This window comes from Gallinula chloropus, assembly GCF_964237585.1.
Source record: "Gallinula chloropus genome assembly, chromosome: 3".
Lineage (NCBI taxonomy): Eukaryota > Metazoa > Chordata > Aves > Gruiformes > Rallidae > Gallinula > Gallinula chloropus.
In genome coordinates, this window is record NC_140087.1 from 109317345 (window position 1) to 109332483 (window position 15139).

Below are 15139 nucleotides of genomic sequence, written 5' to 3' on the forward strand. Positions count from 1 at the left end.
AGCTGTAGTTAAATTAATCTTCCTGTGTCAGTGCTGGACATGTGACAATACAGAGAGGGTAAGACCTCCTACTTCCTTGGTTCAACCTGAGTGGTCAGAAGTGGCTACAACCCACAGTGCCCAGATCAGAAGTATATAACCAGTTTCACATTACACTAATGGAACACCAGAAATCCATGGTGGATTATCGGAGTAGTTAGGCTCCAAACACAGGAAAAATTCCACATTGTACAATCGTGGTCTCAGAAAAATCCCTGAATAAATAACACATTATGATCTTTATGGACCACTCTGATAAAACTTGTCATTTAATTTAACCTTCTAAACATCCTCCCTGTCTCTCCCCCAGATTCAATTTGTGAGTTCGGCAGGGAATATCATTATTGAACAATGAGTGTTTCTCAGAAAAAAGCCAACATAGTGAGCTTGGAGAATAAGCAGCCTTTTCAGTTTTCTCTCACTAAAGCACCCTTATAAATTTACTTGAACTCTGATGAGAAAAAGACAGCTGCATTCAAGAGGAAGAAGACACTGTGAGTCACAAGGAGCATTTATTCCCTGAAAGCACGGCAGAAGGCAGCTCTTTTACACTGTCAACAGTAGGGTTCCAAAATGTTGTTGGTGCTGGCTAAAAAACTTCAGGGGAGAATAATCTAGTCTTGCCTTAGACATGAAAACATTAGAATTTCACAAGCAGCATCACTGTGTGATTTCAGTCTAAAAATGATTTCAAGGAGAGTGCTAGTGTCAAACAGCTGCTATGGAAAGACAAGTGGCTTACAAGTGTTTCTAAAGCCTGTGCTTTGTTATTTTTCCTCCTCTTCCGGATTCTTAGGGAAATATATTCTTTGTGTCCATTTATAGCATCTAATATGTAATTATCCCTAAACTGAGAGGCAATTGAGTCAGGCTGTCTTAAGCATACCCAAAAATTATTAAATAAATAAATAAGTTCTAGTTTCCAAGGAGAAAATTGACAGCAGAAGAATGATGTGAAATTCAGTCATTAGGGAAGTAAATAGATGCGGGGCTACATTTTCTAAAGATTTGTTGTGATCAGCAGTATCCACAATTGCATAGTAAGTTTTTGAAAAAATACTAATGGCAGTACTAATGGCTAGAGAACTGAAAGAACTCAGCCTACAATGTACAAAAGCCGAAAACTTATTTTTATGTTTCAATAGGAGTAAAGCTGTCACAGATAGAGGCTAAAAAGCTGTTAGGAGAGCATGTGAGCTGCTTTACACTTAGGCTGAACATCAGTAAATGGTGACATTCCCATCTCCAGTCACTGAATCTGGTGTAGGTAAAATGGTTTTGCTTTCAGCAACAGAATTAGAGGGTTTTATTTTTTTTTTCACTGAACTTAAAGACTATCCTGGGCTAAGGAAGTTTATGAAGTTCAACATTGACTCACTTCATACTTTGTTCATCCATCTGTGCTCAGAGAACCACTCATTTTGGGAGTGCTCTGGTTCTTGCTTTTCCAGGCAGGTGTCAACTTTGATCTGTTGCCAGTGTTTAAATGGGTAAACAGAGGTCTCTAAGTCATGAAGTAAGAATTAGACAGAAATAGTATCCGGTGCAGAATTTTAGTATTTGGCCCCTGAAGAAGTTAAATATCAGTTGCAGGACTCTGGAGGAACTGGAAAATCTAGAACTTCTGTGAATCCATATGGGATCATTAAGGTAATAATGATCTTTCCCTAGTCATTGCTCTCAGCCTGTTGGGAGAAGGCAAACCAACGAGTTAGAAGCACAAACATCTAGACCTGCAGAAAGTATCTTACATTGTCCACAACACAGTGCCTTTGAGTGTGAAAAGCTCCTGAGGTCCATGGCATTCGGAGACCTGAGTTTTCATCTCATTGCCAAGAGGTCTGCTTCTCAAGAGGAAATACCTCCTTGGACATGACTCAGTTTAAACACTCCAAGAGTTTGAAATAGCTTAAGTAGCCTAGCAGGGAATGCCATCTTAGTGGTTTTCTTACCAGACTTGAATTATATCTGCAGAATTTAAGGAGGAAACAATTACATGGAAAGTTATATGATCAATGATTCATGTTGCTGTCTGGCTGGAGACTGCTGGTTTAGTTTTAATTTTTAAAAATGTGTTTATTGTCAAAACTCTTTCCACTTCAGGTACTTTTTATTGATGCCCTGCTTCTTCTTCGATGCATTTATGAAGATTTAGTATCATTACTGCACATTCAGAAAGAGTCCTCTTTTGCCTAGCTTACATAACAAAAAAATTAAAATTCAGTGGAAGGGAAGGATAAATATCCAATATTTTAAAAGTGTTTGGATATGGAAAATATCTTCAGTTTTTAGTGATAAACAAAGCAACACACACATTACCTGTTTAAATTAAATGCTTGAAAGCTATGAGACTCTTCTGCACCTACTAGTTTTCAGTGTGCATCTGGTGGATGTTTTAAACCTTTGTAATTTTGCAATACACCAACTCTGTTTTTCAATGAAATGCCATACTAATCTACAGAGAAGATTAGCTATATTTTTTTTCTTTCCTTTTTTTCCTGAAGCTGGTTGAACTTAGATGTAAACTGATCTCTCTTATTTTTCTTCAGAGGGAGATAAAACTATTAAGATTTTGGACAACTGGCCTGTATACACGATATAATACATGATTTGTATTTACAGAACAATTTTTCAAAGGAATTCCATTTATTTCTGGTTTACATCTGCCACTAAAAGTGTGTAAATGACTATGTCTTGCTTCATTGTTGTCACACAGCAAGATGCCACTTAAGACAGTCTTTAGCCTCAGAAGGGCTTATGATCATGTTCTTAAAGTTGTCAGAAAAACTGCAGCATTGTAAACAGCTAAAACATTTTCATAAATCTTTTTACAAATACATGAATTCTTTTGGGTTTGCTATAATGTGTACATTACATACATGCATATTTCTTTTGAATTGAAGTATTTTTGCATCTACTAGTTAATCACATAATATTATGAGGAGTGTAAAAAAAAACCCACCAAAAGTCTCTGTAGACATCTCTTCTGTAGAAATCTCTTCTTAAAGGGACTTAAACATCAAAGCAGGGGACAGCTCTGAGATTTAAGTCCCTCCACTATTTGTCAGACTGCTTTTCACTGCATTGAAATCAAACAATATACAGTTTCTTAATAGACAAAGCAAACAGCTTTCCATAACAAAACTGTGCAGGCATAGATTGTTTGACTGTATAATGTAATCATGCACATTTCTTTTTAAAACTCTTTGGTTTTGTTCTATTGATTAGAAATAAAGATATTCCTAGCAGTGAAACTTCAAACTTAACAAACTGCAAAATTCACTATTCACTCATATTCTGAACCAGCTGGGTGTTGTGTGGGGGTATTTTTGGTTTTGAGTTTTTTTGGGGGGTGTGAGGTTAGTGGTGGTGGGTAGGGTGTTGTGGTTTTTTGTTTGTTGGTGGGGGGGCATTTGGGGGGAGTTTGTTGTTGTAGTTATTTAACATACAAAATTTTCAAACCCAGCTGGCAATCTTACACTGAGTCCTTTTTTCTACTGAAAAATAATCATGCATATCTATCTTTGATACTTACCATTTTCCGACAAAGGAGACGAAAATTATTGGCAAATACTCTCCATCTAGACTGTCTAGTCAGGTGTATTTTTTTGCTAATCTGAGGCTCATGGGAGGTAATGGTCTGCACCTGCACAACTAAAATTAAATCTGCTTTGCTAGGGATGTCAATGAAATTTGGAATTAAAGTGTAGCTAACTCCCTTACCACTCTTCATGTCTATGGTCAGGGGAAAAATTCAGGTACCTACGCATAGGTGCACTTCACTTTCAGGTATTGTAGGGTATCTGAGACATCAGCGCGGAGTTGGCAGGCATAACACAAAAGTCATGCCAAAAAATCCACTCAGTTTTTGAGTGATGGCTGAAAGCCAAGTGGAAGTGTTATCTCAAACAGCACTGAACACCCATATTTCAGAACCTGGTTCTCGCTGCAGGTGAAAAAGATTATCACCCAAAGGAGGCACTGGTGTCTCTAGAATTTATTCATTCCACTTGAACAGCCTAATGAAATAATGAGATGAGCAGTTTTTCAAGTTTCTTTCCATTGGCTGTAAAGGTAGCTTAGTTGTCTATTTTCAGTTAGATATTTTGGCTGGAACTCATAATAAAAAAAAAATGAAAAAAAGAGTTCATGACCTTTGGAAGAAAGGGCAAACATTTTATGGAGGCTACAAGGGTGTCATGAGGTTACACAGGGAGAAAATTAGAAGAGTCAAAGCCAAAGAACTTAATCTTGCTACTTCTGTAAAAGTCAATAAAAATTGTTTCTATAAACATATCAACAACAAAAGGAGGGCTAGAGTGAGTCTCCACTCTTCGTAGGAGGCAATGGGAAGCATAGTGGCAAAGGATGAGGACAAGGCGGAGATACTTAATGCCTTCTTTGCTTCAGTTTTAGCAGTAAGACCAGTAGGGCTCTGAGCACCTAGCCCCCTGAGCTGAAAGACGGGGATGGGGAGCTGAGTGGAGCCCCCATCATCCAAGGGGAAATGGCTATTGACCTGCTACACCACCTACACACATAGGTCTATGGAGACAGATGGGATGCACACAAAGGGAGTGAGAAAGCTGGCAGAAGTGCTCACAAAGCCACTTGCTGTCATTTATCAACAGTCCTGGCTAAACGGGGAGTTCCTAGTTGACTGGAGGTTAGCAAATGTGGCACATGTCTGCCAGAAGGAGGATCTGGAAAACTACAGGTTTCTAGTGCCAGGAAAGCTTATGGAGCAAATAATCTTGAATGTCATCACATGGTATGTACAAGCAATCTGGACTAACTGGATCGATGGGCTGAGTCCAACTGCACGAGGTTCAACAAGGCTCACTGTTGGGTCATGAAGTTGGGTCACAACAACCCAGGCAATGCTACAGGCCTGGGGAACAGTGGCTGGAAAGCTGCCCCGCAGAAAAGAACTTGGGGGTATTGGTTGATAATCAACTGAATATGAAATGGCAACAGCGTGCCCAAGTGGCCATGGCTGCTAACAGCAGTCTGGTTTCTATCAGAAATAGTGTGGCCAGCAGGACTAAGGAAATTACTATCCCATGTGCTCAGAACTGGTGCAGCCACACTTCACATACAGTGTGCAGTTTTGGGCCCCTCACTACAAGAAAGATGTTGAGATGCTGGAATGCATCCAACGGTGGTGTGCTGGTTTTGGTTCTTAATTTTCTTCATAGTAGCTCTCTACAACTGCCTGAAAGGAGGTTGTAGCGAGGCATGTGTTGGTCTCTTCTCCCAACTAACAAGTGACAGGACAGGAAGAAATGGCTTCAGGTTGTGCCAGGGGAGATTTAGATTGGATATTAGGAAAATTTGCTTTGCTGAAAGGGTTGTCAAGCACTAGTACAGGCTGTGCAGGGAAGTGATTGAGCCACCATCCCTGTAGGCATTGAAAAGACATGTAGATGCAGTTCTTAGGCACATGGTTTAGTGGTGGACATGGCAGTGCTAGGTTAACAGTTGGATCTTAAAGGTCTATGATTCTATAACTTTGTTTTACATATGTCCTGGTTTCAGCTGGGATGGAGTTTGTTTTCTTTCTAGTAGCTGGCATAATGCTGTGTTTTGGAATTAGTATAAGAATAATGTTGATAACACACTGATGCTTTTAGTTGTTGCTAGGTAGTTGTAGAGTCTCCACCAAGTCAAGGACTTTTCAGCATCCCAAGCCCTGGCACAAGAAGCTGGAGAACACATCCAGGACAGCTGGCCCTAACTGGCCACATGGATATGGGCAACCTGATCTAGTAAAGATTTTCCATGTCCATGACAGGAAGGTTAGAACTAGATGATCTTTGAGGTCCCTTCAAATTCAAATCATTCTACGATTCTGTATTCCCTATCATGGAAGGTCTTGCTGAGTATATAACTGGAGAAGCCAACCAGAAGGTGGAATTGAAGCTTGGAAATAGACTGGGCATCAGTCTGGTTGGCTTTTTTCCCTTTCACACATGGGGAGCATCACATGTATTTTATATTGCTAGTGCTATTAGTACACTTACTCTTTCACTCTTACTGTTCTTTTCTTCCATTGTTATCCTATGAATCTGTCATTATCTCAACTGACTATTTTTTTATTACCCTCCTCATCTCCTTGCTGGGAGAGGGGTGATCATGTGGCTGCATGGTGCTTAGTTACTGCTTGGGGTTAAACCATGAAAAGACAGCTGAAGTTAAATGGCATCTCATATCCTTGGAGTAAGCCTCACAGGACATCAGAGGAAACACTTTCTGTGTGTCTGCCACTTTTATCTGAAAAGCTTGTCTACCATTTACAAGGAGCTAAACTCCAAGCAAAAATGAATAAAGTATTTGAGTGTAAATATGTGAACAAAAAGTTTAGGTTTAAATTATGCAAAGTAAATCAGAGCTGAGCAGTGAGAGCAACATCAACATACTAGAGAGTTATTCACAGAGAATATGAGAATTATAGCTCCCAGCTACAGAGGGTTGGATTTTTAGCTCAAGCTGTTGCATTTAATGTTCTTAGCTCTTGAAGTTCCTGGCTCAGTCCCTGTCATATTAACCAAGAGTTCAGCTGCCACACAAAAGCTTTAAAAAAAAAAAAAAGAAACAGAGAAAGTTAAACTGAGTTCATTAATGATATAGGAGGATAAAACTCCCTGTGCGAATATGCTCTATGGTAATTTTCTGCCCAAAAGGTCTGTAAGAGTCTCTATGAACCCGATTTTGTGAAACAAAAAGAACACAAGTATGAGTTTTGAAGAATTCGCATTTCCCAATCAACAAATTATAGTCCTCTTTCTTAGGATGGTATTTTTACCCTTGTTGATAGAAAGCTAATCCAGAGCCACCAGTAGGTATAATGACTTTAATTAAATTAGCCATAGAATAGATATTACTCCACATGTGATTTTTGTCCTTGCATTAATTTTTGCTTCTGCCAGTGAATCAGAGCGGGAGTGAAATATCAATATCTATTCCTAAAAAAAGTCACAGTAAAAGATAACTATTTCTGTAAGGCCCTTGGGATCTATCCAAATTAAGTGCATGCTATGTTTTTAATGTCTCTCTTAACTTTTTGTTGGAAATGAATGAAAAGAGAAAAATTTACACAAAAGAATACACAAAGAAAACAGGAATATTCCAGATTTTTTCCCTTGAAGCTGCAATTCAGGGATATACACATTAGGAATCTTCCCAACACATCTATTTTTAGAATAATTTTGGAAGCTATTTATAATAGAGAGCAAGAACAGGAATGCAAACAGTTTTTCTTGACAGAGAATAAAACCATGAGCTACTGCAGGAAAGTACAAATAAAATACGTTTCGTGTAGACATCACTGTGAGAAACGGCAGATCCTGTAAGCCTGGTTCATCATGTTCTTTATCCACAATGCCTCTACTGTCAGATGGGTCAAGAGCCTGCTCCAGCAAGTATGAATTCTCAATTTCTCCTGCTTTAACCATCAAGTTATGGAGAGAGGTTTACAAGAAGCAAATGATTGTTTTGTGCTTATGTGGAAAGGCTTTGGTAGTGGGGAGGGGGTTGCAGGAGTGGCTTCTGCAAGAAGCTGCTAGAAGCTTCCCCTACAAGAAGGGGAAGAGACTCAGTAACAGCCAGGCTTAAGGAAGGACCTACCATTGGCCAAGACCAAACCAATCAGCAATGATAGCAGCACCTCTGTGATAACATTTAAGAGAAAAACAAAAACCCTCAAGCAACTGCTTTTTGTGGAGTGGGAAGATGTAAGACCCAGTGGGAAGCCTGCACTGGAGCAAGCTCTTGGCAAGATCTGCAGCCCATGTAGAGAGAGGCCCATGCCAGAGTAGGTTTGCTGGGGGGACTTGTGACTTCATGGAAGAGACCCACCCTGGAGTAGTCTGGTCCTGAAGGTCTGCACTGCATGGAAGCCATACTGGGGCAGTTTGTGAAGAACTGAAGCACCCATGGAAAGGAGTCACTTTGGAGAAGTTCATGGAGGACTGTCTCCCATGGGAGGGACCTTGCAGGATATGGGGTTGAGTGTAGGGGCAGAGTGTGAGGAGTCCTTCCCGCTGAGGAGGAAGGAGTGGCAAACTGTGATGAATTGACCACAACTCCCATGCCCTGTACCCCTGTTCTGCCGGGGGGAGAGAATTCAGGAATAAAGTTGAGACTGGGAAGAAGGAAATGTTTTAAGATATGGTTTTATTTCTCATTATCTTACTCTGTTTTGATTGGGAAATAAATTAAATTAATTTTATTTTGCGTTAAGTCTGTTTTGCCCGTGACGTTAATTGCTGAGTGATCTCTCCCTGTCCTTGACTCCTAATCCTCTCAACACGTTTTCTTTCCTGTCCAGCTGAAAAGGGGAATGATAGAGCAGCTTTGGTAGGCATCTGGCAGTGATTTACCCCTCCCTAATTTATTTTTTCTATCTACCTGAACCCTTTATTATCATTCATTGTCTCCATTACACTGGTGTTCACATATGGCACAAGGCTGTCTTGTGCTGGCACAAAATATGAAGCATGATGAGGCATCCTGAGGAATTTACACTCTCAGTCGAGAAGCAACAGGCTACTGTGTAGCTGACCAACACCAGTCTGTCACACTCCTTTAATGGAGGATTATATTAACTGGCAATGAACTATGGGTTTCTTTCTAAAGAAAGGAAACTAAAATGAGTGGAGACAGAATCCCCATGTCTATCCTTTGGTATAGTTACACACTGCTCCTGGAAAGCTGTACATTGTTCTCATTCTCATTTGCTTTCATTCTTTATTCTTTTCTTTTTTTTTTTTTTTAACTTCTCTCCATCTTTTCCTTTTTTTTTCATATTTAGCTGTATATGGTTGCTAATCTTATAAATTAATTGCTTTGTGAATGTCTTCCAGTTAGTAATAAATGACACTTCACATATTTGTCCTTGTTTGTTTAACAGCTGCCACTCCTAAATCTGTAGGTTGTAGGTTTCTGGAAAAATGCCATGTTTGTATTCTGTACAGTGAAAGGTTTGATTTTGTCTTAAAATTGTGTTTTTAAGGAGCATGGTAATTCTTTGTTTATGGTCATTCACTGTCAACTTCTGGCACATAGCACTCCATTTTCATTTTTAAGAGATGAAGTGACAGAAATAACAAGACAATAAATTGCAATTATACTGCCTGAGTAAACATCAGAAATGTTGATTACAGCACAATGATAGCAGCCTCATTCTTAGTTGCGGAGACATTGGCTATCCCTACACAAAATTATGTTCTCAATTTTAAATTATTGTATAAACTTAAAATAGGATTATTTAAGGCATTTTTAAAAATTAGTTGTTGGGAGAGGGGATAATAGAAGGGGTTTTTTCTAAGTTAAAAAACCCCAACCCCAATCCTAACATTTTACAACTCGGTAATGTTGAGATTTCCTAACCTAAATAAGAAGAAACTAATAATTTTAAAGAACCTTTTTGAATCCATTTTTCTCTGCTATGTACGTGTGAAGGTACATATATTTGATTATAAACACGCTCAAAAGTTCTAGATTAACTTAATTATATAGATAATTATGATTAAACACTTCATTTGTATAAATTTATAGCACTAATAATAATGAACTATTACTTGCTGGTAGCTGGATTTGGTAATAGAATACAAAAATTATCTCTAAAGACAAGGTTTTGGGAATGTTGCAGGGATAAACAGTTGAATAAGTTTGAGGAGATACCAGGATAAATTTGAGATACAAAGTTCAATAATTAACATCTTATAGAGGAAAGGTGTGCCTCACAAACCTATTGGATTTCTGTGAAATTAAATAGCACATTAATATGGGTGGTCCAGTCAGACCTGCATACACAAAGCTGTTATAAACTTTTGACAATATTCCTGTCAGAAGATTCTTAGAAAAATTAATTATCATTGATAATTCATTGATAAAGAACAAGTCTCACTTATGGATTATTAACTGATTAAAATAAGAAAATAAGTTCAAACCTAAAAAAAAGATACCAGGAAGGTTACTGTAATTAGGACAAGAGATTACTGTATCAACAAAAATAATTCAGTTAAGTACATGAACAGTGAGGTGACAAAGTTTGCTGATGATACACAATCAAGGACATCAATGATAATTTTGATTACAGAGTTATAGAAGCAAATGGGTAATAAAGTATACAAATGATTCTTTGTTGACAGATGGAAAGTAATAACCATGGGGAAAACTGTATATAAAATGATAGATTCTAAATGAGCTATTATCACTTAGAGGACAGAATTTTTTGAGTCACTGCAGATATTTGTAAGGCAATGCCTGCTTAACAGAAGTCAAAAAGGAAATATAAAATTAAGAAATTATTAGCAAGAAAACTGAGAGTGAAACAGAAAGCTTGGTATTTTCAGCTGCATCCAGAACCCCAAAAACAATATTTCTTAAATGACAGACCTGCACTAAAAGACACAAAAAATATCACAGTGAATAATCAAACCAAATGTGTAGAACTATTTCAGAGTACTAGTGGTCCAAATTAAATCTCCATGTCAGCAGCTACCTAAACCACTATTGCTAGGAGGTAGAGAGTATACTGGGGAAAGATCAGGCTGCCTTCAGTACTTCTTAGAATTTTTCTTCATTTTGTTTTATGGGATTATGAACAGAGTCAACGGAGAAAGCATGAGGGGTTCATCTAAAGGCTGATCAACACCACCAAAGGTAACTTTTATAAGGATTCATGCTTAAGAAGGAGCATATCTTTCTCCTGTGACTGTACAACCTAGGAGGACTATTAACCTAACTAGGGCAAATAAATCAAGGTTTCCACAGTTGGACTGCATAGAGAAATCCTTTTACCTTTCTTTGTATCAAAGATGAATTTGCTAACAGAAGTTTTAATCATTTTGAATCATTAAGAAAGCCTGAATTATTTTCTTTCCTATTTCAAAAATGAGCAAAATATATGATCTTAAGTTTGCAGTGAAAGGATAAATCACTTCTACATTGGAAGGACCAACTCTGAATAAACTGGGAGCTACTTTATGCTAATAACAGTAAAGCAAACTCAACAGAAGCATCTTAGCAATAAATGAATTGAAGGGTGACAGACATCAGCTCTCTGCACTCCAGAGCAAAAGGTCACCAAGAGAATATTACTTCAGTTCTCTCCTAATTAAATAAATAGCTCTAACGGGAGTTGCACTGAGTCCCAAAATAGGAATATTATTACAGTGGAGGCTATTATTTCAGTGGAGTGAGGAAAGCCAAATATTTGCAGCAAGTATTTGAGGTATCATAAGCTGGCGGAAAATAAAATCTGTAGCCCAGAAATAAGATAATCATCCTCTGGTTAATATTAATTTAAGCACTTTGCCCGAGCTCAGCCAAAACAGATGTTCAGGGGACGCAAACCACCAAAGGTTCATTGACTGTAATAATTTATGTTAATATCTGACCAAAAAACCCTTACCCTCATCCAATGGAAAGTTTGAATTAAAATGGCAGGCATTTTTTCCTCCTCAGCTTTGATCAGGGTTTCACTCAAATTGTTCTTGGAGACCTGGAGTGTGGCTCTTGAATGTTTTATAACACATAACATTGTGGATATAAGTGTTTGAGTAGTTGACACAATAAAAAATTATGTATGACAGTTATTCCTGGAATGAAGGAGAAAAAAACAGAATGTTGCTGTGACATTCAGTATGGCATAAGGTCATGTCACATTAATTGTACCACTCAAGCTGACACTGTGTATCATGATGAGCATGGTGTAAAGTCAGGGTCATCACTGTGATGCAGTTCACTCCAGCTGTACCTCAAAAAAAAAAAAAAAAAAGAGTCCAAGGAGAGTTAAAAAAGCTACAATTAAACAAATATTTGCCTCTAAAAATTATATCTAATTTCAATTAAAAAGGAGCATGACACAGTGGCAGTGTGAAATTTTGCAGCAAAGGGCAAAACCACAGAAATCACATGGTGACTTCTTTAATCTGTTTTGTCCTCCAGACATGCAATACTCAATTTTAGTGAACAAAGCTCTAGCTTCTGTAAGGCAATACAATCATACTGGGAGTCAAGCCTGGTACTAGGCAGTAGTGTTGTAAGCAGCCAAATACCTAGAGACAAATGAGCTCAGACCTGTGACCTGCCATATCTTACAACACCGATTCCCCACAGCTGAAGGAGAAATCAGAAAGTGTAGAAATCAAAAAATGCACAAGTATTCAAAGAGAGTATTTCCACCTGACAGAACAACCTGAAACTTTAGAGTTTTCCTTCCTTGCAAACTCTCTGCCCGATACCAGGACTTATTATCCCTCTTCAGCTCTTTCCTTTTAGCTCTGGGAGCTCTTCATCCTTGAGGTGACAAAATTCAGTTTTCCCTACACTGTTTTGAAAACTTGAAGCAACTTTTATGAGTTACTGGAGAAGTAGGGTTGTTCTCCAGAAACAGAGCACTACTCAACCAACACGTCTCTGTTACTTGTTGCTTTTTGGTGTAATTTCATTGATTTTTTACAGTGCTTGGGCTGTACCTTCTGACTGCAGCTCAGGCAAAGCTCAGCCACTTCGCATAGGCTTTGGCCGCAGCTAGATGGCCAATGAGAACATTTATAACTGAACCCATATGTTTAAGCTAAGCTACCACATGTGCTGTTCCTGACAGCTATGGTTCGCTCAAGTACCTCCGCTAATTTTAAAGTTAGCCTTCTAGTTTGGGTCATTTAGTTTTCCATTGTAGCATTGCAACTATTGACCACCTTGTAAATTTCAATCAGAATTGTTATCTCCAAACACCTGTCTGAGGATATTTATTAAACCTTTCCTGGCAGCTTATCTCAAACCCATTTGTTTGCCAGTATAACTAGCTCTGCATTTCACTGGATAAAAAATGGATGCTGCTGCTATATTTCTATATAAAGTTACTTGCTCAATCTGTATAGCAGGACTTGAGATTAGTACAGAATTTCACCTCTCACACAAGTTTCCTTCAGACCTTCTCTTCCTTCCTCAAGTCCAGTAGCTTACAAACAGTAGAACCATTGGACAAAAATGCTTTATTAAGCTTTGGCAGGAAGTCTGTGTGCATTTTAACTGGAGTTCAGATCACTGCAAGAAATCCATGCATCAAATCTCTGAAGAATCAACAAAGTCCCTCAGTCACCACATCCATAGGAACACCAAAGATATTGAGGCCTTCAAATGTAGCTCCAGCATCTTAGGTTTATATCAGAAATAGTTCATTAGCCTGTTGGAGAAAAAATTAATAATATAGCCATCTTGAACATTTCTTATATATGTTAAATTATTTTCTCAGTCCCAGATGGTCTTTTCAGGGAAATTAAGTGTTAGGAAAAAAAGAGATTAATCTATTTAATATTTTTTTACTAGAAAAAAACAGAGTAAATTAATTTGCACTGATTTGCAAATTCAGCTAAAATAACATCAAAGTATATCAATTTTTTTGGGTTCTGTGTTGTATACACCATATACACTTTGGCAGACAATCTGTGAAATAGAAGGATTTGAGGAAATAAACTACTGAAAGCTATGTAGCAATATTTGTAGGCATATCTGACTGCAAAGCAGAAAATCTGCTTCATTTAAATAAAACAATCACAGTTGTGAAATGTGTTTTTGTTCTGCATATGTTGAACAACTTTTTCCTAAGAGAAAATATTTAAAAAATAAAAGGATAGATTTCAGAACAGATATGACTTAGAGCTTTCGCACTAGGATTAGCAGGCATCTTTCTGAATCCCTAGCTTGTCCAACTGATAATATAGCACAGTAGAGGCATCAGAGCAAATTTTGACAACAATCTTCTGCAATAAGCATGGAAATCCACATAGCCTAGAATATCTAGACTATTTGAAACTTTGTGCAACCGCAGTTTAAGTATTTTATTGCTTAAGCAGGCACAAATATTCAGACACCATATTACAGTCTATCAGGTCAGCCTACCCTCAGTCTCGGGATTTAAACCTGGATTTTGCAATTTCAGATGAGAATTTTAACCCCCAGGAGTTGTTTGTTATTTGTTTTTTGGCTTTTTTTAAAGTTGATGCTAGAAACCTCTGCTAGATGTTAGCATGGTTCTTTATTAAATGTTACTGAAAAGATAGTAATCAGGAACAGAAAGATAAGCAGCACCCTGCATCTTTAGGTCAGACTCACTGTGTTGCTAAGCACTGAAAGACTATAGTCATACCACTACAAAGAAAAAAAGTATCAAAACTTTAATAGCTTGAAATACTAATTTTCTCAGTTTCGAGGTATTGACTGTCTTGTTTGCTTCCTTAGTAACTTCCATTCTTTCTTATGAGAGATGAATTAAAACGTTGATTATGATAATATAATAAAAGCAAACATATGGTTCCTTGAGGGTTAGGCAATCAATATGTTTGAGGGCAGAGCTGCCATTCAGAGAGACCTAGACAGGCTGGAGGAATGGGCTCATGGAATTCAGTGAGGGTTCAGGAAAAGTCCTGTACCCGGGAAAGAAGCAGCCCTTATAATGATAAAGGCTGGGGATGGACTGACTGGGCAGCAGTCTGCTGCAGAGATGGGTTCCACAGTAAACATAAGTCAGCAGTGCATCCTAGCACAGCACCAAGCCTGTGATCACTGGGTGGTTAGAGGGCTGGAGCACTGCCCTATGGGAGGGGCTGAGGAAATGGGGCTTGTTCAGTCTGGAGAAGAGATGGCTTTTTGGGTACCTAACAGCAACATCCTGATATCTGTGAAGAGATCCTCAAGAAGATGCAGCCACGATCTTCATAGCTGTGCTTGGTAGCAAGGTAAGAGATAAAATAATACACTGAATCAAGAGAGATTCCATCTGGAGATAAGGAAAAAACTTTTCCCCATGAGGACAGTCAAACAGTGGAACAGGTTATCCAAAGAGTAGGCAGATTCATTGACCTCAGGCTGAATAAAGCCCTGAGCATCGTTGTCTGAAATGAATGTTGAAGTGGATTGAGCAGAAGGCTGGATTGTATGACCTCCTGACATCAGAAATAAGGTGTGATAAAACCCAGCTATTGTATCAGATGAATTTCCTCCAGGAAATCACACAAAGATTCCCAAACTATTCAAAACAACCCACAGTACTGAATATGTGAACATGAAAACTCTCAATCGTGAGAAA